Source organism: Rhagoletis zephyria, unplaced genomic scaffold (assembly GCF_001687245.7).
Source record: "Rhagoletis zephyria isolate East Lansing unplaced genomic scaffold, Rhagoletis_zephyria_1.1 Rzeph_scaffold_01569, whole genome shotgun sequence".
NCBI classification, from domain to species: Eukaryota; Metazoa; Arthropoda; class Insecta; order Diptera; family Tephritidae; genus Rhagoletis; species Rhagoletis zephyria.
Window position 1 is genome coordinate 27,502 of NW_016158653.1, and position 13,631 is coordinate 41,132.

General features: G+C 34.6%; 1 long non-coding RNA gene across 2 annotated transcripts in view; it reads right to left on the minus strand.

Moving 5' to 3' along the window:
• The window catches only part of LOC108364482 (uncharacterized), a 32,757-nt gene extending 27,055 nt beyond the window's left edge, over window positions 1-5,702 (minus strand). The window contains exons 1-2 of one of the 2 annotated variants that reach the window (XR_001847761.1): window positions 5,405-5,702; window positions 1,224-1,486 (exon numbers count right to left, since the gene is read on the minus strand). This is a non-coding gene — a long non-coding RNA (uncharacterized LOC108364482). Of the gene's footprint in view, window positions 1-1,223; window positions 1,561-5,404 lie in introns of both variants that reach the window. The other variant, XR_001847760.1, reaches the window with a different exon arrangement.
• Window positions 5,703-13,631: the final 7,929 nt, after the last annotated feature.

The following is a 13,631-nucleotide window of genomic DNA, read 5'->3' on the forward strand; positions in this document are numbered from 1 at the left end:
ATCGACAAATTTTGTTCAGCGATGAGGCTCATTTCTGGTTGAATGGCTTCGTAAATAAGCAAAATTGCCGCATTTGGAGTGAAGAGCAACCAGAAGCCGTTCAAGAACTGCCCATGCATCCCGAAAAATGCACTGTTTGGTGTGGTTTGTACGCTGGTGGAATCATTGGACCGTATTTTTTCAAAGATGCTGTTGGACGCAACGTTACGGTGAATGGCGATCGCTATCGTTCGATGCTAACAAACTTTTTGTTGCCAAAAATGGAAGAACTGAACTTGGTTGACATGTGGTTTCAACAAGATGGCGCTACATGCCACACAGCTCGCGATTCTATGGCCATTTTGAGGGAAAACTTCGGAGAACAATTCATCTCAAGAAATGGACCGGTAAGTTGGCCACCAAGATCATGCGATTTGACGCCTTTAGACTATTTTTTGTGGGGCTACGTCAAGTCTAAAGTCTACAGAAATAAGCCAGCAACTATTCCAGCTTTGGAAGACAACATTTCCGAAGAAATTCGGGCTATTCCGGCCGAAATGCTCGAAAAAGTTGCCCAAAATTGGACTTTCCGAATGGACCACCTAAGACGCAGCCGCGGTCAACATTTAAATGAAATTATCTTCAAAAAGTAAATGTCATGGACCAATCTAACGTTTCAAATAAAGAACCGATGAGATTTTGCAAATTTTATGCGTTTTTTTTAAAAAAAAAGGTATCAAGCTCTTAAAAAATCACCCGTTACATACATAATTATTGTCATAGTAAATGCAGTTGTAAGTTGGCAAAGTATTTTTATTTTTTATTTTTTGACGGGTAAATGACATACTGCCGTCAGAGAGAAATAATAATTACAACAACAGCTGTGAAAACATGCGCAAAGGTCAAAGTCAAATTAAGAGCTGAACAACAAAGAAATAGTACATTTCTTTCAAAATTAAATGTTTATCATTTTTTCCTTGCCAATACACTCGTGTACTACATATTATGATAAGGGTGTATACATGTACATATGTATTACAATTATAAATATGCCATATGTACGTTTATTTCTCACAAAACTAAAGTCCAACTATTACAGCACACAACTTTACATGTTTCTCATTGTCACAATCATGAAATTGCCTTTTGCTTGACGCTGCTTTAGACAGACATACATATGTATTTACTTGTGCATTTCATTCAATACTAACTTTAAGTGATAATTATATATATACACAACTTACCCTTCTCACGGTAGTATGTATGTATGTACGATGTTGTTAAACACGAATATTTGCTGTTTTCCCTCAGCTAAAACTGCTTAAGCACAATTTTTGTTGTTTTTGCTGTGTGTCACAATGGTTAGTTTTCTAGTCTTTTTTACTTTAATTACTTATTAAATAGGAAAATATTATTATTATTAATTTTTAAACGCTTTTCATTGCCTCACTCAATTTAGTTATATTTATTTCTTTTTTTTTGAGCGAGTTTTATTGCCTTAATTGAGCTTTTATTAATCCACACAGTATGTTCACATTAATATACGTATGTATGTATGTTAGTATGTAAGCATGTAGTATACTGTAAGTTAAGGTGATGTATGCAAAATTTAATTAGAATAATTAAGAATGAACATACATTTGTATTGAACATACATAGCATGAATATATAGAAAAGGTCACACGTGTCAGGGTTGCGTTTTGTTAATTTAGGTCGTTGAGTTCTGTTTTTTGCGAGTGTTTGTTCAAAGCGTATAATTTTATTGTATTTTGTAAATTTGTTCGAGGAATGGAAGTTTTTTCGCTATCACTAAATCTTTAGCTTAAAGGTTTTGCATTTACTTAAGTTGCTTGATGAAGTTAGTGCGTGGCAAATTTTCGAAGATACTACTACTACTAAAGTTAAAATCCTTACCTATATTAATGTTTTAAAATAGGCAGCATCGTGTTTTTAAGACTCTCTTGAAAACATTTGTTTATAAATAATTCCCCCGATCCCTAGTGAACTATACTTTTAATGTTTTAAAGTTACAATGCGGTAAAATTAACACAGGTGATAACAGGGAGCTGTGAATACTATAACTTTCAATTTACAACTAAACTAAAAGATTTCGTCACTTTATCCCAGAAATTCTTGTAGCCCTTAATAAAGTAGAAAATAATTTTAAATATGGACATATAAATTGAATGATTGAAGAACTCATTTGTGTGGCCATGCCATTACTAGAGTAAATGAAACAATGTACACGACAAATAGATAACCATGCTCTTTCGTTTTTTAAGTCAGTAAAACGCAAAAAATGGCGAATTAGTAATGTCAAGAGGAGCGTAGAAAATCGCACTATGGCAGCATTAAATCCACAAGAAATGCGACTTTTTCGGAATAAAATTTTAAATAAACTCTCAATGGAAATGTTTACTTGTTTCACATTGGAAGAAACTTGATAAATAAAATTTCTTTCTCCATACAAAAATAGGACCACTCTAATGTATGTACATACATATCGTACACACAAATCTAAACAGTGACCAACTTAAAATAAATCAATTTATAGGGCTTATCTACCTCCAATAATGCAAATATTTTTTCTTTATGATTATATACACTTACTAAAAAACAGTGAATCAAACAAATGACCATGTTGATTTTTTGTAAATATTCGTAATGTTTAAAAATATCGACCAAGGTTTAACCAAAAGTAGTTTCAAACTTTATACAAAATTTAAAAAAATTCAAAAAATTGTCATCAAAATTTCAACTTTTTAATCTGAATCTTTAGAACATTGTTGGGTATGCAGTTTTATAGCCCTTACAATTTTAGTCTAATGGCGTGCAAGTTTCAACCGGTTGAAAAATCGTCTTGACTTTTAAGAATTTGTTTTTGGAGACTGCTTTTGCGGTTTTTTATATGACAAGTGAAATTAACAAAAAGTGGCGTTAACTTTTTGAAATTTTGTTGCTAACGGTCTCTCGCATATTATTTCATAAAAGAATCATTCTCAAAAACCACGGGATTTTATAGCCGCTTGAAACTTGCACTGCATAACAAAAAATGGTCTAAAGATTCCGATTAAAATGTTGAAATTTTGATGAATATTTTTTGAATTTTCCAAAATTTTGTATAAAGTTTGAAACTGTGATTTATATGGTTTTGGTTAAAGCTTGGACAATATTTTCATAGAAAAATAACAAAAAAAAATAGTTACGACGAATATGCTTGAGTAATTTGTTTTAGTCACTGTATTTCGGGATCTGATTTTTCAATTAGCTCACTTTAGATCTATGTATGTAGGTGTGCAATATGTATTTTGAAACGAATTCGCATTTTCCATTGCCAAAATTTATTTACGTATGTAGATAAAAATCGGTTTTCGCCATCATAAGTGCAATTTTTCGTTCTTAAAAAATACATACATCACACCCTACAATTATTCGGAAGAGCGAAGAAAAAATTGGATTCTTATTCTAAGCCTACATTTTCTCAATGATATTGGAAACCTACTATTTAATGGAAGTTGCTAAAAAATCGCATTAACGATTTTCTTTCATATAAAGTATGTACATATATCCGACAGTATAGAAAAAAGTGCGTAATACAGTCAGAAAAACAAATATCAAAAATCAACGCAATTTCTAGCAACTTCACACTTGCTTTTTATTACACTAGAAGAAGAACTAGATCTTATAAGAAACTTCAAAAATTTATTATACAGTTTTAGAAATTTTAATATATATATTTTTTTTTAATTGTTATAAATTCTCCGTATGTACATACATATTTTCAAACCAAAATACAAGATTAAAGCAATTTATATGTAAAACAGGTAAGTCGAGTGCGAGAAGCCTTCTTTATTTAGAGTTGTATTTTATATTTTCTTCGAACAAATTTACTATGTTTTTTTTATTCAAAATGATTTATTATTATTTAATCGAAAAATTGTTTCCCTTTCCGATTACGTTATTCTCGTCTTTATACGAACAAATTAATTCTTTATTTATTTACACTGTTTTTTTCTTTTGGTGTTTGCATTTAAAATTTGCTTTTGTTTTTTTGTGTTTTTCTAAAAGCTTATTATTTATAACTCAATTTTATAGCTTCAGCTTCATTTGCATTAACTGTTTATACTTTTCCTTTCACTTTTTGGCACAGTATTTATTTGCATGACAATTAAGAGAAGGCATTAAAAAAATTCAAAATTCATATTTTTGCACATTTTCAATGTCAAACGCGCTAAAATTTGTGCACCGCCACAGGCACATACGCGCGCACACAAATGAACAACCACGCCCACAATAGCGCACGAACATCAAAAATAGGCTATTAAAATTTAAAAAAATCTAAGATTGAAAAAAATAATCAAAAAGCACACGAAATTCTTGTGAAAGTTTTGGCGACTGCAGCCAAAACGCAAATGTCAACGAAAGTCCTTCAACACGTACAAAAATTGGGCGCAACAAAGTTTATGGCTGAGATTTTGCTGTTGTTTTTTTTTTTGTCTCAAGTACGGCACAACAGATTCTTCACAAATTTGTATTGTATGTAGATATGTAGGTATTTTATGTCTGGCGATTTAATGTGGCTATTCCGCGGCTTATTTTTTTTTTTAATTTTTCAAGCACTTCACAATGGCGAAGCGGCGCGTTTCAAAAGCGGCAATCGACTGACTGCGCCAACCATATGTCGCCGCTATCAATGGGTGTTGCTGCCACTTGGTGCCACCGCACATGGCAGCAACAGTATCAGCAGCGGCGGTGGGGAAGGAGGAGCTTTTTGATGTTGTTGCGGTTGCCGTGTTGTGACAACAACAACAACAACAACACTTACATACCAACGACATACAGAAAATGAGCGCAAAACAATAAAACCCACAAATGTAAGGACAGACGGAGATCTTATTGTTTTTTGTGTTTGTTTTTTAGTTCAAAAACAGGCAGCACCACGGCGAATGACAAAATGTTTGCGACTGTCAAAGCAAAAGTCACAGGCACAGGCAAAAAAAAACACCCGAAAAACACACCAACTAAAGGCGATCGCAAGAAAGAACGATCAGCAGCAACTTAAATAACCGCAAATGAAATAAAATTAAATTATCGCATATTTGTGGAAAAATCAGGCGACAAACTAAAATTTTTTACAAAGCATACAAATTTTATTTTCGCTCAGTTTTCACTTAAATAATTGCGGTTGCGCTGTGAGCTGCTGCTGATTTTTCTGTTTTTGTTTTTGTCTCAGCTCGCTATGGTTGTAGTTGTTTGTAGAACAAAGTTAAAGGCGAAATTTGCAACAAAAAAATTCAATTTCAAAACCACGTATGAAGCGCAACAGGTAAGTATCGCGGCACAGTGGGTCAAAGTACGCCAATAATTTCGAAATAATTTTTAAAACTATTTTTTTTTTTATTTTAATTCTAATCCCTTCACGTACCGTTAGTTAGCACACACACAGTTTATTTTTTCACTCAGTGGTTTTTTTCCGGCAATAAATTATGCAAATGGGTTTGCAAATTTTTGTAACTTGTTCTGTTCTATTTAAATTAACGTAACGCTAAAAAAAAACGCGTGACTCTACCAACAACGGCGACCGACAACAACGAACAGTGCGATACTATAGCAAACTCACTGGATCGTCGCACACCACACACAATATAATCGGAACGATCGAATCGCAAAGCAAAGTAAACCAAAGGCAAATCGATGTATGCCGCACCAACCGCTCAGCACGAAAGCTCTTCGACAAGTAAGCGCTCGAGCGCAAAGGCAACCCAAGCAGCAGTATGCCAGCCGGCTACATACATACGTAGACAGCCCGCAAACTAGCAACAACATCGCCAAGCGCTAAGCTAAGCCCACAGGCAGGCGGTAGGTACTCACTAGGGATGTTAATTTTTCAGCTTTTTCCGATCCCGGAATTTTCGGGATGTCGTTATCACAATCCCGGGATTCCGGGATTAGTCACGGGATTTAGATATTCATTACTTTTCACCAACTTAAATCGAAAAATAAATAATAAATGAACGGGTTTGAACCTACTTTGTTATTTAAAGTGGCGTTTTTATTTTTTTCTCGCTGGCGCACAGTGTAAGATTTGACCCATCTAGCTGCTTTTAATTCTGTAATTCGAAAACTATTGAAGCTAGATGAATGAAATTTTTCACAAGGTACGTTATAAGATAGGCGAAGCTTTTTACAAAAAGTTGGGCATTTAGAGTTACTGTCAAGCCACCCTATTTATATAACTGAAATTTTAAAAAAGGCAAAAACTGAAATATTTAACTAACTACAAAGGCTAAAATGTCCAAAATTGATATTTAGAATTTCCCTATAACAAGGAATTGTAAACTGACAGAAATGGACTTAAAAACAAATATAATTTTTTTTTTAATTATGGGCGTGGAAAATACGGATAAAAAAGTCAAGTTGGGTCAAAAAAAACTCCGTTACAAGTTCAATATTTATTGCTATATTTACAAAAATAGGATACCACTGGAAAGGTAATAAATCAGGCTTTCTCTACTCAAAGCCAAAATACAAGAATTTGTTTCGGTCGAGATAAAATGCAAATGAATTATTCGAAGAAAATAAATTTCCTAGTAGGCCTGAAAAAAGAAAATTTCATCAAAACCTGCACTTTCCAGCAGCTAAAATTGTGTTGTTTAAAGTCAAGAGGAGTGGCAAATAAACTGAGATACAAACTTTATCGAATAGTGGCGGATAACGAGTTTGCGGGTCTATTTAAATTAATAAATTGCTCAGTCCTAGTTTACTAAAATCCCAAAAATGTATATTCATTAAAAAGAACATACTTAAGAAAATAAGACCGAAATGGTATTTTAGCAATTGTTGCATAAATCACATAACAGCGACAAATTAAACATTGAGATTCAGTTTCAAATATACAAGTCTAAATATTATTGCGCTTGGTAAATTTCCAAATCAAACCCCGTACCGCCCTACACTTTGATTTAAATTTTTTAGTTGTTATTGTTTCGTCTTTATCAGGCATTTCTAAAAATATTTTTGACGTTGTTTTGAAATTTGGCGACATAAAATAGTGTAATTAATATTTTCCAGAATATGGAAATAATACACTGTGTGGCGTGAGGATTTATTTTAAAGGACTTTGCAATTTCAAAGATATAATTAATTCCAAAAAATGTTTAAGAAATTCAATGCAATGTAGAATAAAAACATCGTAACCAAATCCAAGAGAAAATTTATTTAGAATTTAAAAAAATTAAAATTTTTTGGATTCACAAGGACGAATCGGTAATTTTTTAAGCTGATTACGTTATAAGGACGAAATTCGAGGATGTTATCAAGTTTACATAAGTCCTTAACAAATAATTTTTTCAAAAACAAATATTGCGAAATTTCAAGGATAAAATTTCAAAAGGACATTTTCAATATTTACCAGTCTGCGACAAAAACTTGAATCTGTTTAAATTCTACAGCATTTCCTCTTTAATTTGATACCCATACTTTTTCTCTTAGCACATTTCACTGAATTTTTTAAATCATTTTTGAATCACTGACGTCAGAGTGAAAAACTAAAAACGCAATTTTACTATATTTGGCCAATGGTTTCGCGAATATATTAATATTTGTGTTTAAAATTTAATATCGCGCAGTGTTATATGTATAAAGAGCTAGACATTTATAAAAAAAAGTATTAATAATTATATAAAAAATGAAATATAGCCAATACTGGTCAAGAAAATGAGTTTCTATTATTGTCATCAGTGCAAATTACAAATCCCGAAAATCCCGGGATTATTTGCCAAGAATCCCAGAATTTTTGGGACCTTAAGATGGCCGGGATCCCGAGGTCCCGGGATAACCATTCCTAGTACTCACCGTGCCGACACATATAAACTCACAATCATAACCAAATAAAATTAAACAAACAACCAGAAAGACCCACTAAAAAGACAAATTAGCCACACTCGCACTCGGAGCTGGAACACGCGGCCAGTAGCGGCAACACTCAACAGACAGCAGCAGAAATGGCAATAAAGCACAAGCGTTGGAAGCAGAGTGGCGTGGAGTACACAAAAGCAGACTGCACGCAGAACAACACTCAGTCGCACACACGGTTGATTCAACGATTCTCCCTACTCCCCACAACACCCTCCTTTATGCTTGAAATACAATACCGGCGAACGGCAAACTTCGCCGAATTGGGCGATGCTGTCGTTCACCGTTCGCCCAACTATTTCGCCTACTTAAACAGAATTAGAGCGGTAGCGAAAACAGCTGATCCCATTTGGTCGCCTTTATAATTTGGGTGACCATATTTAGAAAAAACTAAACCATATTTAGAAATGAGGAAATGATAACAAATATAAATGTAAAACAAAGAAAGATTATTATAAATAATTTGTTTCAAGCCAGATTTAACGAATCCACAACTATATTTTTCAAACAACAAAAAAAAAATCGTGTTTAGGTTGTTTTCTTTTTAAACTTTGAAAGCACAAAACAAATACGGCCACCTTTGGCACGCACAGCTGTCATCGCCCAGCAGAGCGATAGAAATAAATCTATCGCCATGAAACGCCGCCAAGCGAACTTCGCATTTCGCTTTGGCTGTGTTCAATTTCATATGCTTGCGGGTGTTCTAATTTTGACAGCGCGAATTTCGCTGTGGTGAGTTCGCCGTTCGCCGGCATTGTATTTCAGCTATTAAGCTTTCTACATGGCTACAAACGCGCTAATGAGGCAGTCAGAGATACAAGCATTCATCGTAGTGAGGTATGAGGAGGTATGCGGAGAGTGCGTGTGCATGTGGTAGCCAGTATTGTAAAACGTACGCGAGCACAAGGCAGATGCACACACAAAGCACCAGTTTCTGAGCAGCTGAGCGACAGCGCCAGTGCCATCGGCTATGAATGGACAAACCGGTGAGGTGGTCGCAAAAAGTGCGCCGTGTGGCGGGTTCAAATGGCACTAATACCAGCAATACATCTGCGTAAAAATTTCAATTGCAGAGCGTTCGAGCGTATGAACGGAGAGTAATTCAGATTGTACTCGAACACTTAACCGAAACAAAGGTGGCTAGTACAAAGCCAGATAAACAGACCGGTAGGAATGCGCAAGCATTTTATGGTCGGCTGCTACTGACGTGGGCACCAGAGAAGACATTAGCTAGAGGCAAAATCTCCATCTCGTCAGTAGACATCTGTACGATCTTAGGGCCACGATCCAGGACCCAAAACAATGATCACCTTCTCGATCTCTCCTGATATAAATGACTGTACAGCAGTCCAATCACAGCTGGCGCACTTAAGGTAAGGATATTGTAGTAGTTTGAACTCCATCTTATCCATAACAGATTCCGGCATACCCAAACGTACATAGGTATATCCTACATGTGAAGGTTCCCCGCATGACACTAACTTAAAATGCCCACTTAAACCCACTCAAATAACATCTCTCTCCCTTTGGTCGGACCAATATAGCACATTTCCTGGGCCTAAAGATTAGCTGATTTAGGATCGTTAAGTAGCTGTTGCTGAAATAATTGGCGCTAAATGTTAAAAAATCATAGGCGTTCTCACATTTCCAATCTTTGTAGATTGTTAGGTTCATTACAGAACAGCTTTCATGGACAGGAATACCGAACACCCTCTTCATGTGATAATTTTCGTCGTTAAAAAAATGATTCAGACACACTTCCATATTATTTTTTGTTGTTTAACATAAGTATTTGAGTTTATAAATTTAAATTAGTTTGTTGAAGAGAAGAGTTCTATATATAAATGGTCTCAACCTCAATCTAACACCCCTTCATGGGGCAATACAAGAGGAATCAGTAATGCAGGCAGTCATGCTACATAGGAAAAATACATTGAAGCAAGAAGGCCTTGTTGGACAACTTGAAATATTGAAGGAAAAGCAGGCAACCAAGACCAAAACTCCGTTCTAAGACCATATTGATCCCATCCTCAGCTCTACGAAGAGGTACTAGCGATATTCCAGGTGAAACTAGCTGCCATACTGGATACCGCCCGTCTTAATAAACAGTCAATATTCCAGAACAAAAATCTCCATACTTTTGGACAGCCAAAGTTTAGATTGCTAACCGTTTTCATAAAAATCCTTATAGAGAGCCATAGAGCACTCAATGATCTAGCCGCCTGAAATAGGGTCCCCTTAGTCTGTGTGCCAGGTCACCGCGGAGCCAGATTTTTAAACACTGCTCGCTCAGCCATATCGACCCAATGCAGAGATTGCAGCAGGGGTTAATACAATTAATGTGTATTGTAAACTAAAGTTGAAATAAGGGGCACAATAAATCAAATCTGGTCGCGATGCAATGGGCCTTACATCAGCGTACCATTTCAACGTTAGAGAATATGCTAGCTGAATAGGTCTTAAATGAAAAAATTTGATGTTGAAATAATTAATTTTCATATTGTGAGAAACTACGAAACATTTTTAAAACTAACACACATAGTATTTTTAGTCTTCTCGACAAGAGCGCAAAGGTCTGTGAGACCTCTTGTCCACAGTTAAAAGTTAGGAGGAACAACGATTTATTCTTCTTCTCTTCTTGGTTATTCTGTGCCAACTGACGCCGCCAATTGGATATGACAAATGAAGCCAAATCATTACGCATCAGGTCTCTATACAAGCTCTGATTTTTATACGACAAGGGAGCGCTTTACATCTCCAATGCTTACTCAGTCCGAAGAAGTGTTCTACAGATACTATATCCACCAGTTCTTGTTTCCAAACTTAAAGAAGTGGCGGCGTGTTAAGAGATTTGGGTCAAATGAAGAAGACCAGTGGAGACTGGTAAAAAAATCGATGGACTCTGTATTGAGCAAAAGGGGACTGACTATATTGAGACATAAAACTTTTTTTTTTGCCGGCAAAGGTCACCGACTTATCAAAATTCTTTCGTATTTCGGGTAAACATCCAGAAAATGACAAAAGACGGAATAAAAGCTCGACCAGCAAAATATAAACCATAGATGCGCAATTTTTATATGTACTTTCAATCGTTTTAATTTTTCGTAACGTGGCAACAATTTCCACATGGTCTCCGCAGGTGCTACAAAAACTAGCGCACACACTCACATTTGGTTAGAGGTGCATGAGTAGCTTTTAAAAGCTTTGCTCACCAAATTTGGAATTACTAAAAAGTACTCTTAGAGATCGCTAAGTTAACAAAGTGAGTAATCGAACGACAGAGAGAGTATTTAGGTGGGAAAATAACTAAATTGATAAGATATCGTAAATTTCGCAATACAACTAAATTTTGGTTTTGCAATCGATTTTAAGTTCAAATTATGGTAGCTATGAATTTTTAAAAAGAAATACATGCTCATGTATATTGCAGGTATTTTTCTAGCTTTATTCTCATACTGATAATTTTTTTTTGCGAAGTAGTCTTAGCCGTAACAACGAAACTCTTAGGTAACTTTTAACACCCCGCTAATTGGGAGCTTATGTCTATTTAAAAATAGAACTTGAAAAAAAAACTATAGAACTTTTGTTTAATGCCGGTAGCTCTCAACCGTCTCTCTTTTCTGAGTAATATTGTTGCTTTTGCTTACCTCATTGACTAAAACCTTTACAAATTATGAGCTAAACTTTCTGTGGCGAGGCAGCAGTGATAATCTTATCATTTTGTAGTTTTAAGATCACAAGTGAATATGTACTATATGTTTGCTAAGGCACCTCATTGCTGTGTTTGCAATGGCTTTATTGAGTATACTCATATATGTACATTATATTGTAGACCTACATATATGTATGAATATGAAGGTATGTATGCATAAATATATATGTATTTTCCAGTATTTTATTTATTTTGGCGCTTCTCGCATTGATAAGATAGTTGGGTCATATGCTTGTAGAATGAAGCGATTTCCATTTTTTCCAGCACAGAAAAAGCTTAAAAATTTTCGGAATGCCAAAAAGAATTAAAATCTGTGTTTCGCATGTTTTCTATTGGATTTTGTTTTCGCCGATACAATGGGTATTTCCTGTGAAGTGTCAACCAGAAGCAAAAAAAAAACATTTTAAAACATTTTCCCAGACCATCTTTTTCGAGGCCAGTCGACGGATACATATTATTGTATGTATTTCAACTACAACACAAAAATATCTAAGTAAATATATATAGTAAGTATACATACATATAGAAAATTTTCAACTATTCCTCTTGATTGGTGCTACAACCATCTAGCCGATTTTGATCGAGCTCAACAAAACACGCCAGTTGTTCCTACAAGGCAAAGGAGTATTTCCTCTTCCTTCCCCGCCTCCGCAGATATGACATCGTTTAATTTCAGAGTAGGATCATTGCACAGCCAAAATAGTATCTGATGTCATCGTCCATGCTTCTGCGCCATACATTAGAACGGGCATGTTGAGCCATTTAAAAAGGTATGATTTTCTTCTAAAAATTACTGACGTGCTCAGACCCACATCTCCTGTAACTTGACAAACCAAGTAACGTGTTTTTTTGTAATGTGGAGAAAATTAAGGTTTTGTGTAATTTTTCCGAAATTTTTTGGTGCGAATCTCATTGTATTTAAATTTTGCTTTATGGCTGTTTTCATAACAAAAGTTGGAAAAGGTAAAACAAACGATTGTGTTTTTCAGATCCTTGATTTCAATAACATCGGCATACGCCATTAATTCTACGCTCTTATATAAAATTTTACCTTAGCGATTCAGTTCTCCAACTCTTAACTAAAAGGTAACGAAAAGTAAAACCTGTTATCCGTAAACATATGAGTGCGTTTAGGCTTTTTTCCCGCATGCTGTTTATTTAGTTTGTGAACAGTTATCAGCAGGTACACTGACATCAGTCATGTGATATCACGAGCACAAGATCGATAAAATTGATTAATTTCATGAGATGATTCCATTAGGAGGTAATAAAAATCATTCCAACACATAAAAGTAAAATTAGCAGGTTTTTAATTGAAAACAAAAAAAAAAAATAAAGCAGATGTAATTAAATTTTTAAGTGCGCCATTAATAATAAACATAATTAATTGATGCAGTATTTTTAAACATTTACACGCTTAGTAATCAATCAATTTCAGTTATAAAAAATACATATAACAAATCAAACCAGTTTTTGGCGAGTATTATTAACTTCTGTGGTGCCTTTATCGGAATAAATCGGAAGCTATAAAAGTCGTTGTGACAAAGAACATAGAAAACTAAGGAGATGTATGATGTAGAAAAATCGGGACGCCATCTAATCCGAACATATGATTTTCATTTTTAAATAAAAAGACATAATGCAGTTTTATTTAAAACAAAACAAAAAAAAATTTAAAAATTATGTTATTTATTTGTTTTTTTATTTATATTTTATTTCGACTGCTGAGTGGAAGATCGACCTATCTCGGCAGCCAGTTCGAAAACGCCCTATCTCAGAAAACTTTTCAAGAACGTCCTACTCCAGAATTTGATTGAAGAACACCCTGTTTCAGAATTTTGTTAAAAAACACCATATTTCGGAATTTGGTTGAAAAGCGGCCTATCTCGGAATTCGGTTCAAAAACGCTCTATCTCAAATGAAAATATATTCATAATGTGCTGAGATAGGACGATTTTGAATCGGCAGCTGAGATAGGTCGTTCTGAGTGAAAACTTTTTGATATTATTTTGTGATTTATCGTTTT